This window comes from Microtus oregoni, unplaced genomic scaffold, assembly GCF_018167655.1.
Source record: "Microtus oregoni isolate MIOR12 unplaced genomic scaffold, Mior012 000022F_ref0000154, whole genome shotgun sequence".
Classification (NCBI taxonomy): Eukaryota; Metazoa; Chordata; class Mammalia; order Rodentia; family Cricetidae; genus Microtus; species Microtus oregoni.
Window position 1 is genome coordinate 331,368 of NW_024543081.1, and position 12,341 is coordinate 343,708.

At 39.2% G+C, this 12,341-nt stretch overlaps 1 protein-coding gene across 8 annotated transcripts in view; it reads right to left on the reverse strand.

The window, feature by feature from the left end:
• The window catches only part of Pphln1 (periphilin 1), an 86,891-nt gene that overhangs the window by 9,126 nt on the left and 65,424 nt on the right, over positions 1-12,341 (reverse strand). The window lies entirely within an intron of this gene.

The window sequence follows — 12,341 nt, forward strand, 5'->3', positions numbered from 1 at the left end:
TGTTACACAGAGAAACTCTGTCTTGAAAAACCAAAATAAATAAATAAAATAAAAGAGAAAACATAAAAATGTATGTTAAGAAAGGAACTCCAACCAGGGCATAGACACTCACAATACCCACCATGTCGATGAGACTGGTAAACAGTGACGGCACATAGATGTTATACCTCAGACATGTTCAAACATCTAATTTGGGTGTACAGAAATGCAAAAGACACCAAAACTATAGTAGCCTATGATGCTCCTAGCACTTATTAACAGAAAAAGATGTAGTATCTTAGTTAGGGTTCTATTGTTGCAACAAAACCCCATGACTAAAAAGCAAGTTGGGGAGGAAAGGGTTTTATTCAGTTCATACTTCCACACTGCTGTTTATTACTGATGGAAGTCATAACTGGAACTCAGATAGAGTAGGATCCTTGAGGCAGGAGCTGATGCAAAAGCCATGAAAGGTTGCTGCTTACTGGCTCACTTTCCCTAGCTTTCTCAGCCTGCTTTCTTATAGAACCCAGGAACACGAGCCCAGGGATGGCACCACCAATCATTGATCACTAATTGGTATGGTACCAATGATCACTAATTGATAGGCTACTCCTTGAGACATTTTCTCAACTAAGATTCCTTCCTCTCTTCTGATGACTCTAGCTTGTGTCAAGTTGACATACTAAATCAGCCAAAACATAGAGGTTGCTAAGAAATACATTCTGAAACATAGATCTCAACTATTAAGAATAATCAAATTCTAGCACATAGCCTACTACTTAGGAACACACACACACACACACACACACACACACACACACATTACAATTAAGCTGTATGGACCAGTGTGTAGCTGGTGGTGGCCTAGCATGTACAAAGAAAGCCCTGGCTTCCAGCTCCAGCACCACAGTGTAAACAACAAACACTAAAACAGTTTAGAAAAGATAAAGGTTTATCTGTGGAGCTTTTATATTTCATATAAAGAAGATAGTCAGATATTAAACTCTACACCATGACATGCATATTGATGAGTTCAGGACCTGAAGTGCACTGAAAAATGCAACATAATGAGACATGCATTAAAACTAAATGAACTATTGAAGGGCTGGAGGGAATATATATATTCAGGGTCTACATCCACAGCTATAAACTCATATGTACAAATGTCATTCCTCTTTAAACAGTGTTTTACATTGAATTATGTACTGCCAAGTAATCTAATATGTGTGTGTGTGTGTGTGTGTGTGTGTGTGTAAGGCAGGAAGCGGGGGAGAGATCGTGTTGGTAGCAAGTAGAGATCAAAAAAGCACTGAGACACTGTTAACGTAAAGGCAGTTTGGAAAACCAAACAGCATAATATGTTTAAGGAGTACTGACTCTTAGAATCTTCTCAAGTTTGGAAGTGACACTACTGATAGACTAAAATCAAAATGGATTTGAAATGAACAGCAACAGCAACGTTTACATTTAAAAAACATAACAAAATACTAAAAAAATTACTTCCAGGGCTGGAGATGCAGCTCAGTTGGTGGTTTTGGTCTAGCATACATACACAATGCCCTGGGTTTGAGCCCTAGCACAGTATAAAACAGCACAGTGCTGGAGACTGGTAATGCACACATCCTCCTGTTGCTATCAGCACTGCCAGGGTTACAGATGTGCACCAGCACATGTGGCTTTTCTATGGAGTCTGAGGACTCGGGCTAGTGCTTATGCCTGCAGAGCTATCTCACTAGCCCAAAAGCCTCTGTGAAGACACATTATCTACAGTCAAGGATTTTAGGTAGAATCTAGGAAAAGAAAACGAATGTATTTGCTATAACTATTTGTATGTAAGTAAGAATTGCTGAATATCACTCACTATTTCTGCTTAAAACGTGAGGGCAGATGATGATACAATCAAACAGCTAATCATCTTTGCCAATGTATTTTCACTTGAGGGCAGATGATGATACAATCAAATAGCTAATCATCTTTGCCTCATGTATTTTCACTATGTAGCACATTCCATTTAAAAAGATTTTTATCAAAGTTGAGCTACTGGTGTAAGCACTTTTTTGCTTTGTTTTGTTTTTGTTTAGCAAAATCACCAGGACTAGTAAAATAAATAAAATTGGAATAGAAAAACAGGGAAAATCAAGACTGAAACCTTTTGTTTGGACTAGTGTCATTGAATATTTGACTGGTTCAAATAAAATAAGGGTCAAAGGTTTCCCACCTTATCATCATGTGAGCCAAAAGGAATGGCAGACAGTCATTTCCTCTCACTGAGTTGCCATGTGCTCATATAGATGGAACAGACAGAGATTTTTCATATAAACACATTCTGGAAAAATGTATTAAGCTATTCTCATATCCAAGATTATTTCCAGGATTATATGATAATAAAATATCAACTTTCAAATAATGTGGCTCCACCATTTGAGCTCAGTGTATTCATACTGTGATATTTAAAAGTCCAGAAGTTATTAATTATAACCAGGATTTATTTCTTGAATAAAAACCAGTCACCTGTAAGTTAACTGGTAAATTAGGCTACTATTTTAAAAAGGAGTATTGACATGTTTTCAGAGGTACCAAGCCCACTGGTGAAAATGGACTCTGTTACACATCCTGAACGCTTGCTGGCTCTGTGTCTGCAGTCACAGTATGAACAGGACCTAAGCAATACGACACCGTCCATTAACAATGGACAGAAAGAATATGCTTTAAGAATATAAATATAAAAATGATTACTGTATCTTTTGAACAAACCAAGACCAAAACAAGTGTGGAGACGGTACCATTCAGGACGGCACTATGTAAAAACAAACAGGATTGCATGATACCAAATGGAGCAATGGTTTAAAGGAACTGTTCCAGTCCCGCTCTGGGATGCTCCTCTCCAGGGAGTCCAGCCAGCTCAGCTGTGTTCCCGTGCCTTCTTTATTCTTGGCAAACAGTTGCCATTCAAAGCTCTGTACCCGTGCTGTTACTGAATAAATTCTGACACAAATGTGTGTACCTACCTTTCTAAAAGCATGTTCATGTCTATCATACATACTGCAATTGGAGCTCTTTTGGCGAACAAAACACGAATGTTCAGTTGGAAAAAAATGTGGCTCAGTGTTTAAGAAAAGCAAATGATCAGAGTTCCCAACACCCACATCAGGCAGCTTACAACTGTGTTTAACTCTAGCTCCAAAGGAATCTGATGCCGCTGGTCTCCTGGGGATCCTGAACACATATGTATGTGTATGTTCACTACAAACACATACACATTAAAACATATACATAATAAAATAAAAACCATAAACACATATATATAAATGCATTACAAAATAATTAAAATAGGTTCATTGATAGAGAAGCCACTTACATTGGTTGGGCACATAAGTAAATATTTTAGTCAAAAAGTGAGAAACCAAAAAGAAAAATTCTAGACAGAAAGCTGCATCAGACAATGCCTCCCAAAGGTAATGAAAACATGGTCTTCTTTAGAAAATTAACACCAACAAAACCCACATTATAGTATTATTGTCATTGTTATAATCATCACCACCACCACTACTATCATTACTGTGTGTATGATGGGGACGAGTGTGTGCCCCTGTTGGCATCAGAAGACAACTCTGTGGAGTCAGGTCTCTATGTCCACCATCACATGGGTTCTGAATGATTTCTTATTAATAAAGAAACTGCCTAGACCCATTTGATAGGCCAACCCGTAGGTAGGCGGAGTAAACAGAACAGAATGCTGGGAGAAAGAAGCTGAGTCAAGGAGTCGCCATGATTCTCCCACTCCAGACAGACACAGGTTAAGATCTTTCCTGGTAAGCCAGCTCGTGGAGCTACACAGATTATTAGAAATGGGTTAGATCGATATGTAAGAGCTAGTCAATAAGAAACTGGAACTAATGGGTCAAGCAGTGTTTAAAAGAATACAGTTTCCGTGTAATTATTTCGGGTAAAGCTAGCTGTGCGGGCGGCCGGGTGCCGGGAACGCAGCTTGGCCGCTCGCCGCTCGTAATACAACAAGTGAGGACTAGCAATCTCCAGAGTTTGCTTTCTATTCTTAGTAAGTTGGAAGGGATTCCAAGAACTACTGTAACAGTTCCAAGCCTGAATGCTGGGGAACAGCACACACACATCCAGCACTCCACACAACCAGGAAAACTAAATCCCAAGGCATTTACAAACACTACCCTTTGTTCGAGAATTCTAAATTATGACATGTATTGGTCATTTCCCACGTAAAATGTTTACCATGAGGGCAATGTTTTCTTTCCCCATCCTTTGAATGTATTATGATCAATGTCTAGAGCTAAGTTACAGGTGTAAATTTATTTTTGTCCCTTGCTCCTTTAATTCTAAACTGTGCAACATCTAGTAGCTCAAGAACTGGACCATATAAAGGTTAAAGAGTTTGCAGCTCTCTTTACTAAGCCAGTGAGCACCTTTGACTGCTTGGTACCATGCAGAGTAATTTAACTTGGTCAGCCAGCAAGGTTTACAACTTGTTGATTAAACAGTTTGGTTTACTGTCTAGCCTTATTCACAGGGTGCTATGAATTACTGGAAGAAGTCCAAAACTGCAATTACTCAATCCACTGTGAACTCCTCAAACCTCTCTGGTGACTTCTCTATCAGCACATAACACACTGAGTATTCTAAGGCCTTCCCACACCCAATTCAGGAACTTCAGATACTGATAGGACCCCCCTCCTTCCTATCTCCTATCTTGTTTCCTCTGCTCTTAGCAAAATTGCTTCTTTCCACTTATCTTCTTTCCACCTCAAAAAAAAAAAAAAAAAAAAAGCCCTGCTTGTTCTCTCTTCACTCTTGGTCTCAGGAAAGGTTGCTCTGAATTTTTCAGTTAGCTTTTCTTACTTCAGCAAGTACTGCTATCTTCAGATTCCCCCTAACCCTGATATAGCCACTCTCCTCCAAACTATTCCAGTCTAATTCAGGATCTCTATAGCTAAACTGTCCAATACACACTGATCACAATTATGCCCATGCTAAAAGTTCAACCATTCTGCCCATTAATAGAATTCAAAGTGTTTTCCTCCTTTAGTCTAAATTGTTCAAAACTCCACCTCCAACCCACACACTCATATGTAAGCACCTTTGGGTGTTCACTGTATTTTTCCTACCAGCCAGCTTTAGCAAATGTACTCTATACTCAATGTTCCTCAGGCTTGGTTTCCCATCTAATACTTGTCAATGGTGCCTTTCACCTTGTGGGGTCAGGCATGAAACAGAACAGAACACTGGACCATTTACAGTAAATTGCAGACATACGGAGTCTTCCTGGGTTCTGAGCTTTCCTAGCAAAGAGTCGACATTTCCCCCGGAAAGCCACATGAACTTCAATTTCTAAATAGAAACTAACAATTCCAAATCTCAAGTCCATGAGGGAACTTCCTAAAATGAGTAAGAGCCAGCAGAAACTACAGCTGAACTAAAGCCCTGGGATTTCAGATACTGTAGTTATTCAGTATAAAATATAAAATGTTTCTTAAATAAGGTCAAGCCGAGCCTAAATGAGGCTTTATTCTAATGTGTTTTTCATATCATATCTTTTATTATAGGCCAACTGTAAGCCAAACAGCAATAAATAAATAGTAATTCAGTTAACTTCTAATTGAAACTGGCATAAGGGGATCTTGTTTGCTTAAACTCATGTTTGGTTTTTGTCTTTTCCTTAGAGTAAGATTATTCCTTAGAGTGAAAACATTTATTGACTGGGCTTTATGACTTGTGCAGCCAGTGTTTTTCACTGAAAGTTACATAGATGTAGCACGTACCCAACAATGGCACTTCCATCTTAATGAGCTAAAGGGAACTTTACTTAAGCAGGCACCCATTTCAGTTGGCTGACAATGTCTATTTAGCTGCTGAAAAAAAACTGAAGGGGTATCTGAAGGACACTCTGTCCTGTGCAGTTGGGTTCTGCCATTAGTTAGGTCAATAAAGATCACTTAGGAGATAGAAGCAAAGTCAGATTTAATCTCTCCATACCCACAAGAGTGAAGGCTTTATCATTAATTTATTATATGGTTGAAATATAGTGAGAAGATTAATATAAAAAAACTATGTCTTTTAACTGATATTGACAACAGAAGGGAGTAAGAAAGAATTTTATTTCAGAGTATATTTTCTTGAGATGTAGTTTCCTATAATCTAGACATGGATCTTTTAAAAAAATAATCACATCTGACATAATTTATTTTTCCTCTTTGAGTATTTACGTTGTTCTCCCTGCAGGGCATAAGTATACACCTTTAATGTCAATACTCAGGAGGGAGACACAGGGAGATCTCTGCAAGTTCAAGGCCTACCTGGTCTCATAGAGAGTTTCAGGACAGCTAGAGCTACACAGAGAAACCCTATTTCAAAATAATAAACATGTCTCCTTGAATACCGAATGGGACAATACGATAGGAGACTCTGTGACCACTTTGGCCCTGACTGATGTCCTTCTTATCTCAGCTTCCCAAGTGCTGGGGAATTCCACAAAGCATGCTTTTACTGTACCTGTTTTATTGGTGGCAGGAGTGGGTCACATTTGGGATCAAACTTAGGGCTGGTACAGGCTGGGCAAACATTCTGCCGCTGAGAAACACCCCTGCATTTGCCCCTCACTTTAAAAATCTTAAATTGCAGGTTGTCTTGCTTAGGACTGACTTTTTAAATCTATTCCATCTGATTTACCGTTTCATCCACATGTTGAGGGTTTTCTTTTTCTTTTTTTATTTGTTACATTTTACTTAATTATAAAGAAGGGGCTGGAGATATGACTTGCTGGTCTTGAAGAGAACCCAGGTTCAGTTCCTAGCCAATGCCACATTAAAAAAAAATTATCAAGAATAAGTTTATGGGGGTTATATACAGGTTACATGAAAATACTGTTCTTTGTATTTCCAATGGGGGCTAAAGCACCTAAGGATTCTGGTATCTGTAGGGATTCTAGAGCCAATATTCCTGGAATACCAAGGCATATAAAAATTTTCAAAGAATCCAGAAACAAACCACAAAACAGTAATAAAGAATAGGAATAGGGGAGGAAAAAAACACAAAAACACACCAGCAAGAAAAAAGGGTCAGTGAGGCGGCTCCGCAAGTGAAGTGCCACCGGACCTGACAACCTGAGTCTGATGTCCACAGATTGTCCCAACACCCCTGCCCTTTCCCCGTGGATAGACAGGTGGACAGATAGGGAGAGCCTGGTAACACAGTCAGCTGCCCCCACTCCACCCCCTGCACATACCTGATTTATGACTTTAAGTCACCTTTAAACAAAATCACAATTCTAAGTGCAGTTTTTACAAAGGTCTTCCATAAAACACCATGGATTCTACTGTACCGACTGTGAAGAACAGAGCTGTTAGCTGTTACCAAGCATGAAGCTTATTTTTAAACAACAGCCAAGAGAAGACAGGAGATGCTATCTATATGTGGTTAAATCTTGAAAAAGAAAAGACAGCACATAAACAAGAAAATTTTAATCACAGAAAAGTAGAGAAGAAAATTCTAAGGAAGAAATTATTTTTAAAAAATTATTTGGCCGGGTGGTGGTGGCGCACACCTTTAATCCCAGCACTCGGGAGGCAGAGACAGGCGGATCTCTGTGAGTTCGAGGCCAGCCTGGTCTACAAGAGCTAGTTCCAGGACAGGCTCCAAAACCACAGAGAAACCCTGTCTCGAAAAACAAAAACAAAAAACCAAAAAAAATTATTTAGGGCTGGAGAGATGACTCAGTGGTTAAGAGTACTGACTGCTCTTTCAGAGGACCCAGGTTCAATTCCCGGCACCCACATGGCAGCTCACAACTATCTGAAGATCCAGATGCAGGGGATCTGACACCTTCACACCAATGCACCCAAAATAAAGTTAAATAAACCATAAAAAATATTTGTATTTTATGTACACAGCGTTTTACCTGTGTGTATATCTGAGAGTCAGATCCCCTGAAACTGGAGTTACAGACAGTTCTGAGTGCTGGGAATTGAACCTGGGTCTTTTGGAAGAGCAGTCACTGCTCTTAACCACTGAGCCATCTCCCTAGTCCCGGAAGAAATCATTTTTAATGTTATATGTTATATAGAGATAAAGAGAAAGCTAAACGTAAGATGAAAACAAGATCAGAGTCACCCAGAATAAGCAAGGTACTCCATAGTAAAATTTTACACTTTGAAAAATTACAAATGATAGGAGAGAAAAGAAGAGGACATCGAGAAAACAAGGTGGGAAATAAAAGAGCAAGCCAGGAATGGTAAACGGTTAAGGCCCTCCTGGGTTCCACAGAGAGGAAAGAGCAGAAGGCATAAGAGGCAAGGGGTCCAAGTCCTGACATAGATGAGCGCTAGCTATAAAATAACAAGAAGGAATCCAAAGTAACCATCACCCCAGAGCTACAAAGAAATAGGCAAGTACTACTTAGCACAAGCACTTGGGATTTCCAATAAAGAGAGCACTTTAAGAGAAAGATTCCCAGAGCTGTAGAGATGGCTCAGTGGTTAATTAAGAGCACAGGCTGGGGCTGGAGAGATGGCTCAGTGGTTAAGAGCATTGCCTGCTCTTCCAAAGGTCATGAGTTCAATTCCCAGCAACCACATGGTGGCTCACAACCATCTGTAACGAGGTCTGCTGTCCTCTTCTGGTCTGCAAACACACACAGATTGAATATTGTATACATAATAAATAAATATTTAAAAAAAACACAAAAAAAAACAAACAAAAAAAAGAGCACAGGCTGCTCTTCCAGAGGTCCTGAGTTCAATGCCCAGCAACAACAAGATGGCTCACAACCATCCTTAATGAGATTTGGTGCCCCCTTCTGGTCTGCAGACAGACATGCAGGCAGAGAAAATTGCATTTAACAAATGTGCAAGGGGGCCCTGAAAGCAATGGCAACCAGACCACACTTTATAAATGTCCTTAATGTTTTATTTAACAACAAATAAAATAAACAGAACTGAATAGCAGTTCTTACACCAGCACTGGCTGGGAGCAGTCTGCATTTGGCCTAATCCTACTGGAACACTCTGACTAACTAAACAGTTTTTTCTGCATTGCCTTGGAGCAGCATCCCCAAGGAAAAAGTCTACCTGTACCCTTTCAAAGTATGGTTCTTATAAATGTTTGGGATTTATACTATCTATATACTGCCTCTACCTCCTGAGTGCTCAGACAGCAGGCATGTATCACCACACCAAATTTAAGATTTGCTGGGGCAAGCAAACCTAGTGCCCCATGCATGCTATATAGCTACATCCACTTGGTTATATCCCCAGTCCCAGCTACTTCATTTCAAATGAAAACCTCACCCCAATACTTCAGCAGCAAGTTCCCATAGTAACACCAAAAAATGAGATTTACCCGGTAAATTATACATTTCAAAAACTTAAAAATTTGGCCAAAATAAATTATTTTTAATTATTTTAGAAATGCAATTTTTTAAAGAGGGAAATCTTGGGAGTTTTACTAAATCTATATGCAAAGTCTGAAGAAGTACCTGGTAATGAATTGTTAAATACAACTGGGTAGACTTGATGGCTAGACAAGATATTGAGGGAGAACTGTACTTTTAAGAACATTTGTAACTTGTCTGATAACAAGGAAAAACAGAGAATGTTTCTATTATGTGAGGTAGGCTAAATGCTTCTCTCATACACATACAATAGACAGAGCTTCCTCTATTTGAAAAGAATTTCATTTTAACCTATCACAACTAAAAGCTGATTCTTCCCATGTCCACAACTCTCACTCATATTCCCAGGACAACCGTTCATCTGCCTGCCCTTTATTTAGGCCTACGAAGAGAAGAAGCAGGAGCGAGTGAGAGGGAGCTGCGGTCAGACACTGTAAGAGCTGCAACACAGAGAAACTGATCCGGTACTACAGAATGCACGTTCCACTCAAGGGCTCAGTAAGCACTAAGAGGGTTTCTTCAAAACAGTCTTTCATTTTAGTAAAGGATCCCTGTGTCTACTAAGAAGGTTAAAAATTAAAAACACAATTCTATTATTAAATGTGAAATACCATGCAACAGAAAGTACAAAGGACTGCACACATAGCTCAACAGCAGTGTACCTGTCCAGCATGTGAGGGCCTGGTTTGCTTCCCAGTACTATAATAAAACAAACACACTGGGTTCATAACACAAAAAGAACAAAGAGCTCTGAACATCAAATATGATTTAAATAAGAAAAGTCAAAGATTATCCAGTCTAACCTTTGCAGAAAAGCTAATAAAAAGCCCAGTTAAAAAAATGGTTAGAACGTGGAGTTTAAAGCAAACTAAAAATTGATAGATATGTATATATCAATTATATATCTCAATACATATATATGTATTGCATACATATACCAATTATATGTATGCAATATATATACTGCATACATATCAATTATATATATATATAGTTTTGGAACAGAATAGAATTTCTGTGGAGGCCCAAAAATGTGAGCCTATTCTACCTTGTCTGAAGGTTAGAGTTTGAGGTTGCTCAAAGGTGTTAACAAGTATGGCTACACACCAGACTTAGGGTGTAGTTGCTTGCTGTTTTGGACATTAAGGTGGCCCATAGTGGTGGATCCATTCTGTCTTAACCAAAAGTCAGAGAATTCAAGCATACTTCTGCTCTTTCTTTTGAAGTAGAAGGTTTGACGAAGAATTTAGCATGAAAGATGAACCAACCTTGATACCGATAATCAGTATACATGGTGTGTGTGTGTGTGTGTGTGTGTGTGTGTGTAGAATGCCTAGGATCCAAAGCATAAAGAGGCCACACGTGCAGGGTAACAAGGTAAACCACACGTACCCTACTTTTGAATAAAAGTGGGATGGTTTGAAATTGTTCATCTCCACAATACAGCACTTTAGTCACAAGTGAGTGTTTTCTGGATGGAGAATTTACTAGCATTCAACCACGTTTAATTCTAATCTCAATGCCCAGGGATGCCAATGTGGCACACATCAAAAGAATATATCCCCACACGGAGGTGATTCTGCTACAGTCTACCCCGTGTGCCTGCTTTTAAACTTCAAGAACTGCTATGTGGTAACCCAGAAATTTTGAAAGGGAATTTTTATTTAAACTATAATATTGCTTCAATTAAAAGACCTGGGTTTCAAAACCCAAGGAGCTGGAGACATAGTTTAACAGCTAAGAGCACTGGCTGTTCTTCCAGAGGACCTGGGTTCAATTCCAGTACTTACATGGTGGTTCACAACTGTTTCTAACTCCAGTTCTAGAGATCTGATGCATACTTCTGGCCTCTGATGGCACCACATATGCACGTGGTGCACACATGAAGGCAAAACACTCATAATACATGAAAAACAATGTAAAGAGGAAACACTGAACACCGAAGTAGTCACCATATCGCTTATACAGACCTTCTATTCATTGATATGTAATCCTTATTGGAAAAAAATCTTGAAAATTATTTCCTGTTTGAAAATTAATAATTTTATATATACATTTATTATCAGGTGCTAGCTTCCTGAATTTGAGGGAATTCTAGCCTTACTTCTTGCTCATGTATGAGATCACAGTGTCTAACGGAAAGAGAAAGCTCCATATAGCTTCTATTTTATAGCACCATACTTTTCCTTTGTAAAGATTAGCTTCATGCCAAACAATTTTCAATGCACCATCAAGCTAATTTATACACCCTACTGATAACTGTCTCACAATCTAAGAGACTAACTATGAACAACAGTACAGTGAAAATATTCATAAATGACAAAATACTTAGCATTTCATTAAGTGTTTCTTCCAGTTACATTCTTTTTTTAAAGATTTGTTTATTATGTATACAGCGTTCTGCCTGTATGTCTGCCTGGAGGCCAGAAGAGGGCACCAGATCCCATTATGGATGGTTGCGAGCCATTATGTGGTGGCTGAGAATTGAACTCAGGACCTCTGGGAGAATTGCTGAGCCATCTCTGCAACCCCAAGTTACATTCTTTTTTTTTTTTTTAAATTTATTTATTTACTATGTTTACAATGTTCTGTCTGTCTGTATGCCTGCAGGCCAGAAGAGGGCACCAGATCTCATTACAGATGGTTGTGAGCCACCATGTGGTTGCTGGGAATTGAACTCAGGACCTTTGGAAGAGCAGGCGATGCTCTTAACCGCTGAGCCATCTCTCCAGCCCCCAAGTTACATTCTTAAGAGAACTTGTTTGTAAAAAATACTACAGCCAGGAAATGGTAGCCCACACCTTTAATCCCAGCAGCACCCAGTAGGCAGAAGCAGGCAAATCTCTGTGAGATTGAGGCCAGGCTGGTCTACAAAGCATGTTCCAGGACAGCAAGGGCTACACAGAGAAACCTGTCTTGAAAATAACAAAACAAAGAAAGAAAC